Source organism: Leucoraja erinacea, chromosome 7, assembly GCF_028641065.1.
Source record: "Leucoraja erinacea ecotype New England chromosome 7, Leri_hhj_1, whole genome shotgun sequence".
NCBI classification, from domain to species: domain Eukaryota; kingdom Metazoa; phylum Chordata; class Chondrichthyes; order Rajiformes; family Rajidae; genus Leucoraja; species Leucoraja erinaceus.
Genome location: NC_073383.1, coordinates 19761643 through 19781061, shown reverse-complemented (window position 1 = coordinate 19781061; position 19419 = coordinate 19761643). Strand labels below are relative to the sequence as shown.

General features: G+C 44.8%; 1 protein-coding gene across 3 annotated transcripts in view; it reads right to left on the bottom strand.

Moving 5' to 3' along the window:
- The window catches only part of sestd1 (SEC14 and spectrin domains 1), an 84094-nt gene extending 75056 nt beyond the window's left edge, over positions 1-9038 (bottom strand). For 2 of the 3 annotated variants that reach the window (XM_055637880.1, XM_055637881.1), the window contains exon 1: positions 8849-9008. The gene's annotated coding sequence lies outside the window, so the exon portion shown is untranslated. Of the gene's footprint in view, positions 1-431; positions 496-8848 lie in introns of all 3 variants that reach the window. The other variant, XM_055637879.1, reaches the window with a different exon arrangement.
- Positions 9039-19419: the final 10381 nt, after the last annotated feature.

The window sequence follows — 19419 nt, the reverse complement described above, 5'->3', positions numbered from 1 at the left end:
CATTTTATCATCTATCAAATTGATATGTAATCTGTGTGGAGCATGTTAAAACAGGACATCTAGCATGCATGCCTGCACTACAATGTCTTTCAAACACAGATTTCTGGGCCCTTCCATTTGTACAAAGACATTCTTGGGGGAACACAAAAGTACAAGAATGAGAACATCCGAGGCCCCTAACTGATTTTAATCGCTTACATTAAAAATCATCCAACTCATCGATTAAATGGGAAGTCATTTCAATATTCACTTGCTACCATAAAATTTTAAAGTAAAAGTATGCTCAATGGTAAAGAATAAGAATAGTGGCTACTTTACTTTCTATTCTGAATTAATATAGCCAATGACCCATTACAAGCAAATTGATGAAATTGTATTATAAACACTTCATTGATTTCAAAATTGAACCAAACTCTTTTCTCAACTCATACCTAGAATTCTATGTTCCAGTTATGTGACCTCTCCTGCAAAATGGCACCAATATGCAAGACGTTTCTATGATAAAGAAGAATGTAAAGTTAAGTGCGCTGATTTGAAATTGGATTTACAAAATTGCGTTATGAAATTACAAAATTAAGTGTTATGTTAAAATAACGAACTATTGACAAAATAGACATGTAGGTATGTCAACTAATCACAGAAAAAGATGAACAAAAGCAAGATCTGGAATTTATATGTCTGCATCCTTCTGCTACACCCTTGCTAAGACATATGTCAATTTATACCTTCGTTTTAAACAGAACTAGTCAACAAATTAATAAAATTATTAAACAAAAATTAGTAAAATGCTGTAACTCTGAAATAACACTTGTTAGATCAGGGGCATCTGTTTAAAGATAAACAGATTAAAGATAATCTGTTTCAAGTTATTCTGAAGGGTTTCAGACTTGAAATACAAATTCAGTTTCTTTCAATAGGATGCTGTCTAACCCGTTTTCTACTTTTATAAATAAGCCAAATAAATGCATTGACATAGAAAAGACTTGGATATTCCTCAGTAATTTTCTTTAAAAGGACGAAAATAATATTTCACAAAATTTACGTTTAAGAGACGATAACAAGGAAGGAAGAAGGGTCTCGACCCGAGACATCACCCATTCCTTCTCTCCAGAGATGCTGCCTGTCCCGCTGAGTTATCCCAGCTTTTTGTGTTCATTTTCGATTTAAATCAGCATTCGCAGTTCCTTCTTGCAGTCCACAATAACTACAAGCTCAATAGCAACTTCAAATGTTGATGGCTATTAGGTTTATTAGATTATAAATTGAGTTATTGGGTCATGGAGCTATACAGTATGGAAACAGACCCTTGAGCCCAATTTGTCCATGCCGACAAAGTTGACATTCTGGGCTAATCCATTGTAGGAGCCAAGTGCCCATCATAATGTTTGGGACAAAGACACATTATTTATTTATTTGCTTCTGTACTCTGCAATTTGAGATTTGTAATAGAAAAAAAAAATCACATGTGGTTAAAGTGCACATTGTCAGATTTTAATAAAGGCCATTTTATACATTTTGGTTTCACCATGTAGAAATTACTGTAGTGCTTATACATTGTTCCCCCCCCACCCACCCACCCCCACCCCCCAACATTTCAGGGCACCATAATGTTTGGGACACAGCAATGTCATGTGAATGAAAGTAGCCATGTTTAGTATTTTGTTGCATATCCTTTGCATGCAATGACTGCTTGAAGTCTGCGATTCATGGACATCACTAGTTGCTGGGTGTTCTCTGGTGACGCTCTGCCAAGCCCGTATTGCAGCCATCTTTAGCTTATGCTTGTTTTGGGGGCTAGTCCCCTTCAGTTTTCTCTTCAGCATATAAAAGGCATGCTCAATTGGGTTCAGATCGGGTGATTGACTTGACCACTCAAGAATTTACAAATTTTTAGCTTTGAAAAACTCCTTTGTTGCTTTCGCCATATGTTTGGATTCATTGTCTTGCTGTAGAATGAACCGCCGGCCAATGCGTTTTGAGGCATTTGTTAGAACTTGAGCAGATAGGATGTATCTATACACTTCAGAATTCATTATGCTACTACAGGTGCACAACCTTTTATCCGAAAGCCTTGGGACCAGACACTTTTCGTAATTCAGAATTTTTCGGCTTTCGGAATGGAAGATTTTTAGCGTAGATTTTAATGGCTGGTGCAGTGGTAGAATGCTCGGCTCATATCCGCAAGGTCGCGAGTTTGCGCCTCGATCCCGGCAGTTACTCGATCGCGAGTTTGAGTCTTCAATGTAGTCTTTTCGTGCAGAATAGGGAGGGTTAGGCTGGGATCATTCTCTGAGAGATGATCTTAGTGCGGGAGACAAGTGTAGGAGAGGTGCACTGACTGTGTGGGCAGAACTTTGGAAGTGATTGCCCACCATTCTCAAAAGCCGCTGTGTCTCCCTGTCCCTCCAACTCCAGAGGAATCCGCTCCCCGAATGGCCACTACGGCGACAAGTGGCAGTTCGCCCTCATCCGCAACCCGGGTTCCTCTGGAGTTGGAGCGGGGCTGGGCTAGAGTTGTTGCTGGCTGTGAGTCTCTGGGATCTCCGTGCTTGCAGTGGGCCTGGGGGTCGGTGTCCCGATGAGGGGGCGCAGCTCGGGCTGTGGGCGAACAGCCACTTGTCGCTGGAGCGGCCCATCGGGGAGCGGCTTCAGGTGGTCCTGACGTCTCTCAGCTCCTGTCCAGGGGGATGGCCGGAGACGTCAGGACCAACAAGAACCCGCTCCCCGATGGGCCGCTACAGCGACAAGTGGCAGTTCGCCCACAACCCGAGCTGCGCCCCCTCATCCGCAACCCGGGTTCCTCTGGAGTTGGAGCGGGGCTGGGCTAGAGTTGCTGCTGGCTGTGAGTCTCTGGGATCTCCGTGCTTGCAGTCGGTGTCCCGTTGGTCCTGACGTCTCCGGCCACCCCCCTGGAATGGAGCTGAGACTGGGAACTGTACCGCCCTTGCCCCCTCCCTCTGCAACTGCAAACCCCACAGTTCCCAGTCTCAGCTCCTGTACAGGGGGGTGGCCGGAGACGTCACAGCCCGAGCTGCGCCCCCTCATCCGCAACCCCAAGACCAAGACGTACCTTGCACACCATCAGCTTCTGTCCCTACGGGGAGCGTGTTCCTCTGGAGTTGGAACGGGGCTGGGCTGCTGCTGGCTGTGGGTCTCTGGGATCTCCGTGCTTGCAGTGGGCCTGGGGGCCGGTGTCCCGTTGGTCTTGACGTCTCCGGTGACTGGCACTGACCTGCTGGCAACTCCGACGTGAAGACAGTGCAAAGCCCCCGCGCCGGTGCAATGGGCGGGGAGCTGGAGAGGGGAGGGAAGGGGTCACACACATGGCCGGGAAGCAGAGGGGTGTAGGTGGGGTGAAACTGAAGGGAGCGACAATCTGCTGCTGCCTGCCCGCCGAGTTAAAAAGGTCCCACGCAAGACTCACGATACACTGTGTATCGAGAGTCTACCGTGGGAACTTTTTAACTCAGCGGGCAGGCAGCAGCAGATTGTCAATTATTAACCCTCCCGCGCAATATACCCTCACCTTCTCTTTTATGAATGGGGATTTAGTTCCCCTTTCTTCGAGGACCGACCGGAGGTTCCGCTGTCACCTCTGCGGGCCGCCCTCGGTGAACGTCTTCAAGGACCTTTCATCAAGGATTGAAAAAATGTCGCTATTTGGAGCTTTTCGTTATTTGGAACTTCGGATAAAAGGTTGTGCACCTGTATCATCAGTGACAATAAGTGAGCCAGTACCTTCAGCAGCCATACATGCCCAGGCCATAACACCCCCAGGCCATACCACCGTGTTTCACAGATGAGGTGGTATGCTTTGGATCTTGGACAGTTCCTCTCTCCTCCAGACTTTGCTCTTGCCATCATTCTGAAATGTTAATCTTCATCTCATCTGTCCACAAGACCTTTTTCCAGAACTGTGGTTGCTCTTTTAAGTACTTTGTGGCAAATTGTAAACTGGCCATCCTATTTTTGTGGTGAACCAGTGGTTTGCATCTTGCAGTATAGCCTCTGTATTTCTGTTCATGAAGTCTTCTGCAGAGAGTGGTCATTGACAAATCCACACCCGTCTCCTGAAAAGTGTTTGATCTGTCAGACAAGTGTTTGGGGATTTTTCTTTATTATGGATAAAATTCTTCTGTCATCAGCTGTGGAGGTCTTCCTTGGCCTGCCAGTCCCTTTGCAATTAGTAAGTTCCGCAGTGCTCTCTTTCTTCTTAATGATGTTCCAAACCATTGATTTTGGTAAGCCTCAGGCTTGCCTGATGTCGCTAACAGTTTTATTCTTGTTTCTCAGTCTCATAATGGCTTCTTTGACTTTCATTGGCACAACTTTGTTCCTCAGGTTGATAAACAATAATAAAAGTTTCCAAAGGTGATGGAAAGACTGGAGGAAAGACGAGGTGCCGAGAGCTCTCTTATGCCTGCATTAAGGAGGCAATTAAACACACCTGAGCAATTACAAACACCTGTGAAGTCATGTGTCCCAAACATTATGGTGCCCTGAAATTGTGAGGGGGGAGTGGGGGATGACACTATGTATAAACACAGCTGTAATTTCTACATGGTAAAATCAAAATGTGTAAAAATGGCCTTTATTAAAATCTGACAATGTGCACTTTAACCATATGAGATTTTTTCTATTACAAATTGTGGAGTACAGAGGCAAATAATTAAATGACGGGTCTTTGTCCCAAACATTATGGAGGCCACTGTACAAGGATTTGTCACAGATCACAAGTAATCTTGTCAAATGGCCACAAAAAAACTGCAGTAACTCAGCGGGACAGGCAGTATCTCTGGAGAGAAGGAATAGGTGACGTTTTGGGTCGAGACTCTTCTTCAGACTAGTCAGGGAAATGGGAAACGAGAGGTATAGTGTGAGGGCCTTATCAAAGACAGAGGAGGGGAACCCCCATTCCCTAAAGAATGAGAACATTCTTAGATATCCTGGTATGGAACACCTCATCTTGGGCGCACTTGCACCGTAGACTGATGAATTGGGAGTAGGGGATAGTCTTTGCATGAATCAGGGTGGGAAGAAGTGTAGTCGAGATAGTTGTGAGAGTCAGTCGGTTTGTAATAGATGTCAGCCGATAGTCGATCTCCTGTGGTGGAGACCCAAGTCGCACCACCTAGCAAATATCTAACAATGGCCGGTTTCCTTTATTATCATTACTTTCTTGCATATCTTTCATTTATTTATTCTATATCTCTCTACATCACCTTCTATACCTCTCGTTTCCCTTTCCCCTGACTCTACTCTGAAGGGTCTCAACCCGAAACGTCACCCATTCCTTTTCTTCAGAGATACTGCCTGTTTCACTGAGTTACTCCTGAGATGCAAGCAGAAGCCTCCACGTAACACATCCTGGACAATGCTGACGACAGGAACTGTACCACAGTGGCTGACTGAAGTAGCCAATTCTGCAACCACCGACCGTCAACAGTCACTGACCGAACGGAAAGACGAGATATGGAAGATGGCCGGACACGAGGAAGGAGACTGAGTTACTCCGTGTCTATCATCTGTTTAAACCAGCATCTGCAGTTACTCCCTACACACTTGTTGAATGGCCAAACTGACTAAAAAAAAAAAAATTAAATGGCCTACCCTGTTTCTAGGTATATTTTCATGATAAAACAGGCCTCAATTAAATTCAATAGGTAAAAGATCACCAACAACACACCACTCTTCTGTTAGATTATATTATATGCTCAAATGCAAAGTCAAAACCTGAAATTCTCGTGAGTCAGATGCAAGAGTGCAATCAAGGTGACACACTCATCACCTAATAATACATTTTGCAGTTGAGCAAAAAATCTAGATCATTCATAAAATGATGTAAAACAAATGAGTGTCACAATTTGTATATTTCATGTTCATAAGAAATTAGAGCAGAAATTAGAGCAGAATCAGGCCATCAGTCCGCCCATCGATAGTGGCTGATCTCTTTCCCTCACAACCCCATTCTCCTGCCATCTCATAACCTATGACGCCCTTTAATTGTGCTAATGAAGAACCTATCAAACTCCGCTTTAAAAATACTAAATGACTTGGCCTCCACAGCCATCTGTGGCAATGAATTCCACAGATTCGCCACACTCTGACAAAATAAATTCCTCCTCATCTCCATTCTAAAGTTAGGTCCTTTTATTCTGAAGATGGACACATAAAGCTGGATTAATTCAACAGGTCAGACAGCATCTCTGGAGAAAATAGGTGATGTTTTAGGTTGAGACCCTTCTTCAGATTGAGAGTTAGAGGAAAGGGAAACAAGAGATGTAGACTGCGATATATAGAACAAATAAATGAAAGATATGCAAAAAATTAACAATGAGAAAGGAAACGGGCAATCGTTAGCTGTGGGCTAGGTGAAAACGCATTACAATTAAATTTACTGGGACAACATTGAAACTAGTACAACGACTAGGGTGAGGGAGGGACAGAGAGAGGGGGGATGCAAGGGTTTATTGAAGTTAGAAAAATCAATATTCACACCGCTGGGTATGCCCAAAGGGTGTGAGATGGGGGTGGTCCCAGCTATCTATTTAGATTACTATTTAAATGGCGTCAAGTTGGGAAAAGGGGAAGTGCAACGGGATCTGGGGGTCCTTGTACATCAGTCTATGAAAGTAAGCATGCAGGTACAGCAGGCAGTTAAGAAAGCGAATGGCATGTTGGCCTTTATAACAAGAGGAATCGAATATAGGAGCAAAGAGATCCTTCTGCAGTTGTTCAGAGTCTTAGTGAGAACACACCTGGAGTATTGTGTGCAGTTTTGGTCCCCTAATTTGAGGAAGGAGATTCTTGCTATTGAGGGAGTGCAACGAGGGTTTACAAGGTTAATTCCCGGGATGGCGGGACTGTCATATGCTGAGAGAATGGAACAGCTGGGCGAGGAAACACTTTTTCTCACAGAGAGTGGTGAGTCTGTGGAATTCTCTGCCTCAGAGGGCGGTGGAGGCAGGTTCTCTGGATGCTTTAAAGAGCCAGATAGGGCTCTTAAAAATAGCGAGTCAGGGGATATGGGGAGAAGGCAGAATGGGGTACTGATTGGGGATGATCAGCCATGATCACATTGAATGGCGGTGCTGGCTCGAAGGGACAAATGACCTACTCCTGCACCTATTGTCTATTGTCTTCTGTTGTGGGTCAGTTAACAATGGCCTGTTTCCATTATCATTGTTTATTTTTTGCATATCTTTCATTTATTTGTTCTCTCCCTCTCTCTATATCATCATCTATCTCTCGTTTCCCTTTCCCCTGACTGTCAGTCTGAAGAAGGGTCACCTGTTTCTTTTCGCTAGAGATGCTATGACCCGCTGAGTTACGACAGCTTTTTGTATCTATCTTTGGTTTAAACCAGCATCTGAAGTTCCTGCTGACACATTTCATCCTTTTATTCTGAGTCTGTGGCCTATGGTCCTAAACTGTCCCACTACCAGAAACATCCTCTCCACATCCACTCTACGCCATTCATTATTTTAATGATTTGAACTCCACAAGCATTCCAGTTGAACATTTGAGGGACATTGGGTTACAACAACCTGTGTTTAAACTATCCGGATTAAGAAACAGGTGGAGAGTTGGCACTTGCTTTCCACATCAATTAAAACATGCAGATTTCACAATATGCAGAAAGTATGGTCATGGTTTAGACATCCAAATTATCAAATAAAAACAGCGTAGTCGGGTTTATGCAAACAAACTATCTTCTATCTTTGCATTTTCACACTAGGTTGACATTTATTGATAGAGTTGCAGAACATGGAAATAGGTCCTTCAGCCCTACTCATCCATACTGATCAAGCAGCCTTTGAGACAATCCTGTTTGCTAGTATTTGACCCATATCCTTCGAAGGCTTTCCCATTCATGTAACTGTCCAAATGTTTTTTTTTTAATTGCAATTGTAACTGTCTCAACCGCCTCTTCTCGCAGCTCTTTCAATATCTTCACTGGTCTGTGTGGAAAAACTTGCCCCCAAGGTCCCCTTTAAATCCTTCCCCTCACCTTAGCCCGCAGCCTTCTGGTTTCAGATTCCCCTAAACCTCGGGAAAAGACTGAATATCCACGTTGTTATTTTATAAACCTCCATAAGGTCACCCTCTCAGCCTCCTCCACTCCAGGGAAAGCCTGTGCAGCCTCTCCCTATAACTCAAACCCTGCAGTCCGAGCAACATTCTCGTGAATCTTTTCTGCACCCTCTCCAGCTCAATCACATCCTTGCTATCAACGGGCCGGGCAGTGGGGCAACAATTTGATAATTCAGCAGCAGCAGCAGCATTTATAATTGAGATCTCTCGCAACGCGAAGGAAGTACTCGTCCAGTCCAGTCCTTTCTTTTGAAAAATGGCTGTAATGAGCCCAGCGCCAGGCACCCGGGCTGTAGACCGCGACTGTTAGTCTCAATGCATGCAGTCAGGAAACCGGCATTGCACTCAAAAAATCAAATACAAATCTCAAGCCGCGGTCGGTGGGTCGGTCGGTGGCAGTGATTGGGAATTAACCGCAGCGACCCGGTGGAGAGTGGGCGCCGCCACTGAACAAAGCTCCATCCAAAGCCACCGGCCGGTTCAGGGCCTACACCTTCTCCCCCTACAGTCCGCTCCGGCCAAACCACCGTGATTTCGCTCAGGTTTATACGAAGGGGAATTAAATTAGCGGTGGTGACGCTGGCGGACGGCCGGGGCCCAGCGGGCATCGTGATTACGGGAGGTGTAGGGGGGGAGAGAGACAGAGGGCGCCGGCTGCTGTTGTCGCTGCCCCGGGCGGGCGGGCGGACGGACGCCCTCCTTTGTTGCCCGGGGAGACTCGGCTGCACCGCCCGCCCGCCCGCCCCCGGCTCACCTGCAAAACGCCGGCTGCACCGCAGCTTCCCCACAAAGTCTCCAGCGATGCTCCTACCGTCCCGCCGCCTGCAACAGAAGCCAGGACCACCCCCTCCCCTCAACACTAGCGGGCAGCAGCAACAGCAACGCTCTCACTGCAAGTTGCTTCAATTAAACCTCTCTTTCTCTTCCTTCTCCCCCCCTCCTCCTCTCCCTCTCAATACCTTCCCCGCCCACCACTCGCAGATGCGTTTGTAACACAAGGCAAATTAACCACTTCGACAAAATTAATATTTCACGCACAAGGCAGTGGTTCCCCCACCCATGCAGTACCGTGTAATTGAGATCAATGAATGGACAAAGTAAGTCTCGTTCCAACAGGGAAAACACCCTGTAATTGAGGGATACACCATGCATAATCAACGTTCATCCTACTTATTTCCCCCAATAATTTTGCCCCATTTGAGAAGGCTAGAGCAAGGTTGGGGTTTTTTTCCAGCACAATGTCCCGTATATTTCTGGAAATTAGGATAACTGAAAAGCCTTTTTTTAATTAAAAAAAAATCATTGCCAACCGAGTAATTCACAGACTATTGATTATCCTTTTGCGAATCATATATAAGGCGAGTCAATACAGTATATCTATTCTTAGTGAGTAATATATATGTCTCTGCTGTTCTGACTTTTTAAGACAAAGGGCAGAAATTAATTTGTGCAAATTTGCCCCAGCTCATCAGCACATTTTGAAGTTGTGAAAACATAATATTGGGGAATGTGATGGACTTGCACATAATATCAATAAAGAAGAATTATTAAGAGATTCAGTAGTAATCTCGTCTTAGATTTAATGGACAAATGAAACCTACAGAGAAAATAAAACTAGAGTGACCTATCTGATTTTCCTCTAATTTTCTTAGGAGTGTGCAAAATAATAATTGAATGATACTATCTCCATTAAGATACCTTTTTTTTTTTTACCTCTAACATGCATTGCTAGATTGAGAAACATTCTTTTATATCTGATCTTAATGGGCAAATTTTCAATATGTGAACACATATGATGACTATCAGCAGCCAATTTGACCATGAAAGAGTAATCTCAAACTTGACCTCATCCAATGTCCAACATGCTGAAAAGGTTCTCCGGAACTAATTGCACATTGGACCACCTGTCCCACTACACTGTAACACTTGCAAATCACTAATAAAGTGGAAAATTACCTGGGTCTTTTCTGTCCAAATAACCCCTGATAAATTGAATCTGGCCAATTTCCGAGCCATCAACTGTGTCTTAATCATCATCAAAGCGAGGGAGGTTTTATGGATCGGACTATCAAGCAATCATCTGCACACTGATCAATGCGTTTCAGTTGTGATAATCACTCAGCTCTGAACCTCATTACAGAATTGACACTAATATGTACAAAAGAGATAAAAATCAGAGATGAGAATGACTGACCCTGACATGAAAACATTGTTTGAACGAGTTTGGCACGAATGAGGCACAGCAAAACTGATTTATAATTCTTGAGACAAAAGGAATATTGTGGCCATGAGCAGTCAGGAGAACAGTTCTTCATTAACTAGCGACAGACGTTGCGCCAAGCAAGTTATTTGTGGTTGCTGAGGGCCAGTAATGTCAGCCATAGGATTTGCTGCATGATTTCCTCAAGCTAATATCCTAGTCTGCTATGTCATTCTACTTTTCATTCTAGTGTCAGAAGTAGGAATCTTGACCAAGATGCCATTGTTAAAAACGCATTCACAACTCCTCAGGAGGCAGAACAAACCAAGGCTGTGTACTGTAACGCTCAGTCAATACCAGGGCTTGAGCTGATAATTGGCAAGTTACATAAGCTCAAATAGGAAAACTTAACCACTTTCCAATGATATTCAAAGGGATTATAATCATGTCCCCAACTCTCAGTATCCTGTGGTTTACCATTGATAAGAAATTGACTGGCCATTCCTTGTTGTGTCCATAAATCCAGGTCAGAAGCTGAGTATTTTGAAACGCAAAGTCTTTACATACCTACAGGAAAGAGGTCAGAATCCAATGAAAAGCATAACAGTTTCCTGGATGTGTGCAGTTCTAAGAAGCTCAATAGCTCCCCAGTAAACTAACTGACTTAATCGTCACATCGCCCACCATTATAAGGTTCCCCATTTTCTTCTTTTCCAGTTTATTGTTGCCACTGGATGTACACCACTTTCAGGGAACCATGTATTTGTACTTTCGACCCAACTGCTCTACAATCTCTTTTAGGGCCCTACCATTCACTGCCCTGACCTGGTTCGACTTAACTGGGTGGCATGGTGCCACAGCAATAAAATTACTGCCTTATAGCACCAGTAACCTGGGTTCAATCCTCACTACGGGTGCTGTCTGTATGGAGTTTGTACATTTTCCCCATTTAGCTTCAGTAAAAATTGTAAATTGTCTCCAGCGTGTAGCATAGTGCTAGTGTATGGGGATTGCTGGTTAGTACCGACTTGGTGGACCAAAGGGCCTGTTTCCACACTGTATCTCTAAATTAAACTAAACTGAATTAAACTCCACTTGCTTTTCGAATGAATAATTTTATTGACCAAGTATGTACACATACCAGGAAATTGCCTTGGTGCTCCGCTCACAAGCTCATGGAAAAAAGTTGTTTTTATTTCTGGCTATGGCGGCTTTGACAGTCCAGAATCACCTTCCAGAGGGAAGTGCTTCAAAGAGTTGTGAGAGGGGTCAGAGATTATTTTACCCACTCGCAGCCTGGCCCTTGCAGTGTACAGTTTGTCAATGAAGGGGGGGAAGGTTGCAACCAACAACCTTCTCAGCTAATTGGACGATTCGCTGGAGCATCTGGATGTCGTGCTTGGTGGCTGAGCCAAACCAGACCATGATGGAGAAAGTGAGGACAGACTATACGATGGCAATATAGAGTTGGACCGTCATTGCCTGTGGCAGCTTGTGTTTCCTCAGCTGTCACAGGAAGTACATCTTCTGTTGGACCTTTTTGACTGTGGAGTCGATGGTAGCCCCGCCTTTCAGGTCCTTGGAGATGATGCTGCCAAGGAACTTAAACGACTCCACAGATGTGACTGTGGTGTTGTTGATGGTGAGTGAGGGGAGGGGGAGCTCTCCTAAAGTCTACCATCAATTAAGAGCAATGAGTTCCAGGTTGTTACGAAGGCACCAGGACACCAGCTGTGTCACTTCCTGTCTGTAGGCAGATTCCTCCCCATCCTGGATCAGTCCAATCTGAGTTGTGCCGTCCGCAAACTTGACATGTGTCTGTAGAGTTGCCGTCGTTGGTGTAGAATGAGTAAATGAGAGGAGAGAGTACGCAGCCTTGCGGTGCTCCTATGCTGAGGGTCTGCAGGTCCGAGATGTGCCTTCCCAACCTCACATGCTGCTTCCTGTCTGTCAGGAAGCTGGTGATCCACTGACAGAGGGGTTCAGACACAGCCAACTTGGAGATTGTGGTAGCTCTGGCGCAATGGTGTTAAATGCAGAGCTAAAATCAACAAACAAAATCCTTGCATAGGTCTGTTGTGGGTCAAGGTGCTGGAGGATGAAGTGCAGGCCTAGGTTAACTAGGTTAACTGATCATTGGCCCAGTATGCAAACTGCAGAGGGTCCAGCAGGGTGTTTGTGATATTTTTCAGCTGGACCAGCATAAGTCTTTCAAGGGTTTTCATGACTACAAATGTCAGTGCGACAGACCTTTAGTCATTAAGACCAGTAATCCTTGTCTTTTTGGGTACAGGGACAACGGGATCTGGGGGGGTCCCTGTTCATCAGTCAATCAAAGTAAGCATGCAGGTACAGCAGCCAGTGAAGAAAGCTAATGGCATGTTGACCTTCATAACAAGAGGAGTTGAGTATAGGAGCAGAGGTCCTTCTGCAGTTGTGTAGGGCCCTAGTGAGACCCACCTAGAGTATTGTGTGCAGTTTTGATCCCCTAATTTGAGGAAGGACATTCTTGCTATTGAGCGATTGCAGCGTAAGTCACAAGGTTAATTCCCGGGATGGCGGGGCTGTCATATGCTGTGAGAATGGAGCGGCTGGGCTTGTATACTCTGGAGTTTAGAAGGATGAGAGGGCATCTTATTGAAACATATAAGATTATTAAGGGTTTGGACACGCTAGAGGCAGGAAATATGTTCCCGATGTTGGGGGAGTCCAGAACCAGGGGCCACTGTTTAAGAATAAGGGGTAAGCCATTTAGAACGGAGATGAGGAAGCAATTTTTTGTACAGACAGTTATGAGTATGTGGCATTCTCTTCTTCAGATGGTGGTTGAGGCAGGTTCTCTGGATACTTTCAAGAGAGAGTTAGATAGGGCTCTTAAAGATAGCAAAGTCGGGGGATATGGGGAGAAGGCAGGAAAGGGGTACTGATTGGGGATGATCAGCCACATGATCACATTGAATGGCAGCTGGCTCGAAGGGCCAAATGGCCTACTCCTGCACCTATTGTCTATAGTGGAGACTTTGAAGCAGACAGGGACACTACAGGTTTGCAGAGACTGGTTGAAAATGTCTGTGTAGACCGGTGCCAGTTGTTCGGCGCAGAGCTTGAGGGTAGAGGGGGAAACATTGTCCGGTCCTGGAGATTTATGGCTTTTGTCTTCTGCCTACATGCCCGGCTGATTCTCTTCCTACATGCCCGGCTGATCAAGATCCCACTAACATTCTTGATAACCATCTTCATTGTCACTGATTCCACCTATTGTAGTGTCCTCTGCATACATAGAAACATAGAAACATAGAAAATAGGCGCAGGAGTAGGCCATTCAGCCCTTTGAGCCTGCACTGCCATTCAATATGATCATGGCTGATCATCCAACTCAGTATCCTGAACCTGCCTTCTCTCCATACCCCCCGATCCCTTTAGCCACAAGGGCCACATCTAACTCCCTCTTAAATATAGTCAATGAACTGGCCTCAACTACCTCCTGTGGCAGAGAATTCCAGAGATTCACCACTCTCTGTGTGAAAAATGTTTTTCTCATCTTGGTCCTAAAAGATTTCCCCCTTATCCTCAAACTGTGACCCCTTGTTCTGGACTTCCCCAACATCGGGAACAATCTTCCTGCATCTAGCCTGTCCAACCCCTTAAGAATTTTGTAAGTTTCTATAAGATCCCCCCCTCAATCTTCTAAATTCTAGCGAGTACAAGCCGAGTCTATCCAGTCTTTCTTCATATGAAAGTCCTGACATCCCAGGAATCAGTCTGGTAAACCTTCTCTGTACTCCCTCTATGGCAAGAATGTCTTTCCTCAGATTAGGAGACCAAAACTGTATGCTATACTCCAGGTGTGGTCTCACCAAGACCCTGTACAACTGCAGTAGAACTTCCCTGCTCCTATACTAAAATCCTTTTGCTATGAATGCTAACATACCATTTTCTTTCTTCACTGCCTGCTGCACCTGCATGCCTACTTTCAATGACTGGTGTACCATGACACCCAGGTCTCGTTGCATCTCCCCTTTTCCTAATCGGCCACCATTCAGATAATAGTCGACTTTCCTGTTTTTGCCACCAAAGTGGATAACTTCGCATTTATCCACAATTTACTGCATCTGCCATGCATTTGCCCACTCACCCAGCCTATCGAAGTCACCTTGCAGCCTCCTAGCATCCTCCTCGGCTAACACTGCCCCCCAGCTTTGTGTCATCCGCAAACATGGAGATGTTGCATTCAATTCCCTCGTCCAAATCATTAATATATATTGTAAATAGCTGGGGTCCCAGCACTGAGCCTTGCGGTACCCCATTAGTCACTGCCTGCCATTCTGAAAAGGACCCGTTTACTCCTACTCTTTGCTTCCTGTCTTCCAGACAGTTCTCTATCCACATCAATACTGAATAGTTAAAACAAATGTAGGTCCCTTGCAGTCAGAAACAGGTGAGTTGATCATGGGGAACCAGGATATGGCGGACCAATTGAATAACTACTTTGGTTCCGTCTTCACTAAAGAAGACATAAATGATCTGCCGGAAATAGCAGGGGCCCGCGGGTCAAAGGAGGTGGAGGAATTGAGTGAAATCCAGGTTAGTCGGGAAGTGGTGTTGGGTAAATTAAATGGATTAAAGGCTGATAAATCCCCAGGGCCAGATAGGCTGCATCCCAGAGTACTTAAGGAAGTAGCTCCAGAAATAGTGGATGCATTAGTAATAATCTTTCAAAACTCTTTAGATTCTGGAATAGTTCCAGAGGATTGGCGGGTAGCAAACGTAACCCCACTTTTTAAGAAGGGAGGGAGAGAGAAAACGGGGAATTACAGACCAGTTAGTCTAACATCGGTAGTGGGGAAACTGCTAGAGTCAGTTATTAAAGATGGGATAGCAGCACATTTGGAAAATGGTGAAATCATTGGACAAAGTCAGCATGGATTTACGAAAGGTAAATCATGTCTGACGAATCTTATAGAATTTTTCGAGGATGTAACTAGTAGCGTGGATAGGGGAGAACCAGTGGATGTGGTGTATCTGGACTTCCAGAAGGCTTTCGACAAGGTCCCACATAAGAGATTAGTATACAAACTTAAAGCACATGGCATTGGGGGTTCAGTATTGATGTGGATAGAGAACTGGCTGGCAAACAGGAAGCAAAGAGTAGGAGTAAACGGGTCCTTTTCACAATGACAGGCAGTGACTAGTGGGGTACCGCAAGGCTCAGTACTGGGACCCCAGCTATTTACAATATATATTAATGATCTGGATGAGGGAATTGAAGGCAATATCTACAAGTTTGCGGATGACACTAAGCTGGGGGGCAGTGTTAGGTGTGAGGAGGATGCTAGGAGACTGCAAGGTGACTTGGATAGGCTGGGTGAGTGGGCAAATATTTGGCAGATGCAGTATAATGTGGATAAATGTGAGGTTATCCATTTTGGTGGCAAAAACGGGAAAGCAGACTATTATCTAAATGGTGGCCGATTGGGAAAGGGGGAGATGCAGCGAGACCTGGGTGTCATGGTACACCAGTCATTGAAGGTAGGCATGCAGGTGCAGCAGGCAGTAAAGAAAGCGAATGGTATGTTGGCTTTCATAGCAAGAGGATTTGAGTATAGGAGCAGGGAGGTTCTACTGCAGTTGTACAGGGTCTTGGTGAGACCACACCTGGAGTATTGCGTGCAGTTTTGGTCTCCAAATCTGAGGAAGGACATTATTACCATAGAGGGAGTGCAGAGAAGGTTCACCAGACTGATTCCTGGGATGTCAGGACTGTCTTATGAAGAAAGACTGGATAGACTTGGTTTATACTCTCTAGAATTTAGGAGATTGAGAGGGGATCTTATAGAAACTTACAAAATTCTTAAGGGGTTGGACAAGCTAGATGCAGGAAGATTGTTCCCGATGTTGGGGAAGTCCAGGACAAGGGGTCACAGCTTAAGGATAAGGGGGAAATCCTTTAAAACCGAGATGAGGAGAACTTTTTTCACACAGAGAGTGGTGAATCTCTGGATCTCTCTGCCACAGAGGGTAGTTGAGGCCAGTTCATTGGCTATATTTAAGAAGGAGTTAGATGTGGCCCTTGTGGCCAAGGGGATCAGAGGGTATGGAGAGAAGGCAGGTACGGGATACGGAGTTGAATGATCAGCCATGATCATATTGAATGGCGGTGCAGGCTCGAAGGGCCGAATGGCCTACTCCTGCACCTAATTTCTATGTTTCTATGAACCCCCAATACCGTGTGCTTTAAGTTTGTATACTAATCTCTTATGTTGTACCTTGTCGAAAGCCTTCTGAAAGTCCAGATATAACACATTCACTGGTTCTCCCTTATCCACTCTTCCAGTTACATCCTCGAAAAATTCTATAAGATTCGTCAGACATGATTTACGTTTCATAAATCCATGCTGACTTTGTCCAATGATTTCACCACTTTCCAAATGTGCTGCTATCCCATCTTTAATAACTGACTCTAGCAGTTTCGCCACTACCGATGTTAGACTAACTGGTCTGTAATTCCCCATTTTCTCTCACTCTCCCTTTTTAAAAAGTGGGGTTACATTAGCTACCCTCCAATCCTCAGGAACTACTCCAGAATCTAAAGAGTTTTGAAAAATTATCACTAATACATCCACTATTTCTGGGACTACTTCCTTAAGTACTCTGGGATGCAGCCTATCTGGCCTTGGGGATTTAATCCATTCAATTTCCCTAACACCAATTCCTGGCTAACCTGTATTTCACTCAGTTCCTCCATCTCATTTGACCCCCGGTCCCCTGCTTTTTCCGGCAGATTATTTATGTCTTCCTTAGTGAAGACATAACCAAAGTAGTTATTCAATTGGTCTGCCATGTCCTTGTTCCCCGTGATCAATTCACCTGTTTCTGACTGTAAGGGACCTACATTTGTTTTAACTAATCTTTTCACATATCTATAAAAACGTTTGCAGTCAGTCCTTATGTTCCCTGCCAGTTTTCTTTCATAATCTATTTTCCCTTTCCTAATTAAGCCCTTTGTCCTCCTCTGCTGGACTCTGAATTTCTCCCAGTCCTCTGGTAGGCTGCTTTTTCTGGCTAATTTGTATGCTTCATCTTTTTTTTTGATACTATCCCTGAATTCCCTTGTTATCCACGGATGCACTACCTTCCATGATTTATTATTTGCCAAACTGTGATGAACAAATTTTGTAGTTCATCCATGCAGTCTTTAAATGCCTATCCACCGTCAACCCTTTAAGAATCAATTGCCAGTCTATCTTGGCCAATTCACGTCTCATACCCTCAATGTTACCTTTCTTTAAGTTCAGAACCCTTGTTTCTGAATTAATTATGTCACTCTCCATCCTAATGAAGAACTCAACCATATTATGGTCACTCTTGCCCAAGCGGCCCACCAGGAAGGCAGCACACCATCCTCGAATCCCATCTGTTGCCACAGAAACCTCTGTCCGTACCTCTCACAATGGAGTCTCCCACTACAATGGCGTTGGCTTCTTTGGTTTTGGCTCAACAGCCCTATTTGCTTCACAAGCCAGTCTGCCACTCAGTGTAATAATGTCTTCTGCCGCGACAGCTTCTAAGTGGGTGAACCTGTTCACAAGAGGTACAACACCCGGGGACGTTTGTATTCCATGTTTCCCTCCCTTTCTCACCATCACCCACCTTCTCTCTTCCAGTACCTTAGGTGTAACAATCTTACTGTAGGACTTGTCGAGGAACGACTCAGTTTCTTGGACGAACCTGAGGTCATCCACTTGCTTCTCCAGTTCCCCAACACGGTCCTTCAGGAGCTCTACCTGGATGTACTTCTCACACTTGTAGCAGCCAGAGGCATCAGCGGTGTCCTTGACCTCCCACATACTGCAAGCATACTAATCATGCCTTACACATTCCTATCCGAATCTTTGATGTAGATGACAAACCACAATGGGCTCACCACTGATACTTGAGGTACACTGCCAGTGATAGGCCTCCAACCCAAAATGCAATCTTCCACCGCCATCCTCTGATTCCCACCATTAAGCTAATTCTGTATCCAGTTAGCAAGCTCTTCCTGGATCCCACAAAATCTAACCTTCCTGAGCAATCTACCATTGCAGAACCTTATGAAAGGCCTTGCTGAAGTCCATACAGACTATCTTATGGCCATGACTTCTTGGTTACTTCTTCAAAATATTCTATCAAATTTGTGAAACATTATTTCCTATGCACAAAACCATGCTGACTATCACTAATCAACCAGTCTTTCCAAATGCATGTATATCTTATCCCTCAGAATCCTCCAGTAATTAGCCTCCCAAATCAATCTACAATTATCAGTCTACAGTTCCCAGAATTTTCTTTACACCCCTTCTTAAATAGAAGCACAACATTAGCACCCTCCAGTCTTCCGGCACTTCAACAATGTCTACAAATTATTCATATATCTTAGCCAGCACTCCTGCAATTTCTTTGCTAGCATCCGACAGTGCCCTTGGATAAATCTGATCAGGCCCAGGGGATTCATCTACCTTCACACCTATTTTAGGACATCCAGCTACTCCTCGACTTTAATAAGAACCAACCTCAAGGCATTGCCATTAACTTTCTCTGCTCCCTCGTCATTATATCTTTCCACATAGTTGTCAGAGGGCCCCCGAGATGGAAAGGACTCGAATGCAGGCTCACCGAGAAGTTTTGAAGAAAACCCAAAATCCAGACGCAAATGGATCTGAAAGATAGCAACACAATGCAGAACAGATTAGTCAGCACTCAATTGGTGATGATCTCAGGTATTTATACCAAGTGAGAGATTAGGGGAGCAAATTAAATGCAGGTGTAACTCCTAATAACTCAGGGAGGGAGTGTGGAAAGAGTCTTGTATCTGGAGGCGTGGCAAGCAAAGATCATAGAGCGGAGCTTTGGTGGCAAGTGTGACAGGAGCCCCCCTCCCACGTACTTTTCTCAATCCCCTATACTCCACCAGGGATACAGTTGTTCCCAGCTGCATACATCTAACCCATGCTTCCTTGGTTTCGGCCCGAAAAGTTGCCTATTTCCTTCGCTCCATAATTGCTGCTGCACCCGCTGAGTTTCTTCAGCACTTTTGTCTACCTTCCTTTTTATCTCACAGCTTCAATTTCTCCCATCACCCAGGG